General features: G+C 36.2%; 1 pseudogene; it reads left to right on the plus strand.

Annotated features, from left to right (window-relative positions):
• The window catches only part of LOC107149730, a 254,739-nt pseudogene that overhangs the window by 122,224 nt on the left and 129,058 nt on the right, over nt 1-3,457 (plus strand).

Genomic DNA, 3,457 nt, shown 5'->3' on the forward strand with positions numbered 1-3,457 from the left:
TGAAGCACCCACAGGTCACAGGTATTACTGCAGATTGTCATCAGGGTGAATTTCACAACATAAATTGGCAAGACACTGCTAGTGCCCTGCATCTTATTTCTCTTAAAGAAGATTCCTTATTGAAATTTCAGTGCCACCAGCTTTGATTTCTCCAAATTTAATGAAGGGATAAAAATAAGAGAACATTGTATAGTATGGGACCATGTCTGAGAGAAGTAAAGGACATCATGGGCAGTAGCAAGGCAGTGGAGCTCTGTTCACATCTGGATTCCACTGGGAAGTCATGTGCAGCATGCAGCAGCCAGCATGACTTGGTCTAAGACTGCATACTGGTATTCCTAATGAGAAGCCACTTGGAACATTAAGTGTGTTCTTGCAAGATTTCTGCATATATCTTTCCCTATTCAGAAACCCTAATGCTGGATAGGAAAGATCAATACTCTCCTTATTGTAGCATAAGTAGAAACCAGAAATTTGGTAGTGGGGAAATTGTCTATACTCTGAGAAGTATTCTAAACTGTTTGAATCATGCGGAAGGTGTTGCTACTTAGGTGTGCCTAAAGGAGTTTTGAATTCCAGAAATATATTCCCATTAATCTTACCTTTTATGAACAATTTTTTTTGGAAATGCACCTTTAAAATGTTCCAGTTATACATTGCAGATTAGAAGCACACACTCTCTTTTCCTGTTTCAGGACCTCATCGAAACTATTATAAAGTAATTACAAATGAGAATTACTCCTTTTAACGTGGGAGAAGAGGGCTAGATAAAACACTCAACAAGTTTCTGAAACAGAGAGCAGAAGCAAAGGTCACAATTAACCAAACAGACAGGATGAAGCTGTTATTTTCATAAGTGTGGAAGAGCCAGTCTGTGTCCCTGAAAAGTTCATAAGATTCAGGATTTAGAAGTATCAAATGTTAAATGGGTTAGGAAAGACTGACAGAAAATAGGGGCCCCTCTGTGCTCAGGTCCCCTCTACAACTGCTTTGAGCAGTTGACTCTTTTCCTCTAATAAGAAGAGAGATGTTTACTATCTAGAGAAACTAAACCCAAGAGGCTCTGTAGAAAAGGACACCATGCACAAACACGAAAGGACCAAAACACAGAGCTGAAAAGAAGGTAGAAATCCATTGCTAGGTATCTGATGCTCTTAGCTTTTTTTCTCTTTCTGAAAAACTAACAACCAGATATAGAATCCAGAAAATGCATAGCTCCAAAGAGAAAGATCTGCATGTCCACTATCAAGGCAGAAGATTCTTTCCAAGTGTCCAATGAGCAAATGAAATAAAATCATATACCAAGGAAAAGAGGTTCTTGGAATTTTAGAACATCATGGTTAAAAGCATACCAAGTTCCTGAAATAAATCAGGTCATATTTAAATCATGGATCAAAATAGCATCAGTTCTTAATAACTGTCATTTTCTGCATTAAAAGAAAAGATAAGGGCTGGGCTTGGTGGTGCATGTCTATAATCCTAGTTACTCAGAAGGTTGAAGCTAGAGGATTGCAAGTTGGAGGTCAGTCTCAACAACTTACTAAAACTTTGTTTGTCTCAAAATAAAATAAAAAGGGCTGTGGGTGTGGTTCCGTGGCAGAGCACCTCTGGGTTTGATCCCTGGAGAGGTGGGGGAAGGGAGGAGAAAGAAAAGAAAAGAAAATTCACATCCTCATGTTTGCTAAATTTTTTCTTCCCTTTTTCACTTTCACATAAATACACTAGAGGATATGTTCAATCCAAACATTTGAAATCAAGGCAGAGGAAGTCAGAGGTTCCAGGAATCAGAAGACATATAAGGATGGGAGTTTAAGGGAGGGTCCTGGACAGCAGGCCTAGGAAACAACCTGTTTTCCACACTAAGTAGATAAAGCAAGTGTAAGGGAAGATAAGAAAAATAAAAGAAGGAATCTGAAATTTAAACATTTAGAAAACTATTACTAGAAGTTTGAAACATAAAGCTAAGCTTTGGATACAATATTAATAAGAAACTAAAAAATTAGGAATTATTATATATTAGTATATTATGTTCAAATATAAGTTAAACATAGGGAAAGAATGAAACATCAATAGTTACCTTACTAGTGATCAATAGTTATGTTTCATAACAGTATAAACCATGTATAGTGATATAATTACAAATTGTGATCAAAATATATAGGTAAAGTATCTGAGGGGTGTGTGTGTGTGTGTATCTATTTGTGATGTATATTTTGCATAGAGCAAGGATGGATTTTCATCTTCCTTACGAGGAAGTTGTTAGAAATTATGTAACATTGGATAAATCAAAAAACAGAATTGATCATTTCTTAGAAATATGAACATTTCCGAAGAAAATTCAAGTATAATTCTAAAAGTCTACATCTACAGATTTGGTGATTAATATGGGTCCCACTGACACACACACACACACACACACACACACACACAATCAGATGGGTATATGATTCTTTAGTACAATATAATTTTTAAATGTCATATGTAATTTTGGTATAAAATTCAAATTTATTCCTGATTTTTTTCTGCAGTGACTCTAATTTCTTTAATCAATTATGTGATTGCTTTACATTTGAATCATATCTACTAGTATATCCAGTATCTATAGGTTTGTATAGATATAATTTTAATATGTACCTTATAAGAGAGTCATAAATATATATTACTCATAATATATATGTGTATGTATTTGTGTGTGTGTGTGTGTGTGTATAAAGAGAGGGGGGAGAAGGGAGAGAGAGAGAGAGAGAGAGAGAGAGAGAGAGAGAGAAAGAGAAAACAAGGGCCAGGATAGGTAAGTAATAGATAAGTAGATAGATATAGGTATCATGGCACACATTTTATATGTCCAGATATATTTGGGGCATATAACTTTGGACATAACCACAATGTAATCCTGTATTATTAACTTCATATAACCTGTAACTTCATGTAACTCTGAATTAATTGGTAAGAAATACACTATTTCTTCTTTCCATCAGTTTTTATTTGTATCTTATCAGCTAAAGTCCAGGGAGAGATTGACCGTGTGATTGGCAGACACTGCAGCCCCTGCATGCAGAACAAGAGCCACATGCCCTACACAAAGGCCGTTGTGTATGAGATCCAGAGATACATTGATATCATTCCAACCAGTGTGCCCCATGCAGTGACCTGTGATGTTAAATTCAGAAACTACTTCATCCCCAACGTAAGACTGTTTCTCCCACATTGCACTTCAGTGCTCCTGAAGTTCCCAAATTCGCAGTATGCTCCCAATCCTGTTCCAACACAAGATTGGAGAAGTATAAAACTCATCCACATAGCAGTTTGGTGGACTCATTGCTGGGCCAGTTTGGGCCATTAAGCTCCATAATTGTTCCTAATATGCAAAAGTGTGAATTTTCCCAGTTTCTTCTGCTCTTTAAAGATTGTTTTATGTTTGCTCAGCTGTTTACATTCCTAAAACAAATTTTAGTAT

Source organism: Marmota marmota, unplaced genomic scaffold (genome assembly GCF_001458135.2).
Source record: "Marmota marmota marmota unplaced genomic scaffold, marMar, whole genome shotgun sequence".
Classification (NCBI taxonomy): Eukaryota; Metazoa; Chordata; class Mammalia; order Rodentia; family Sciuridae; genus Marmota; species Marmota marmota.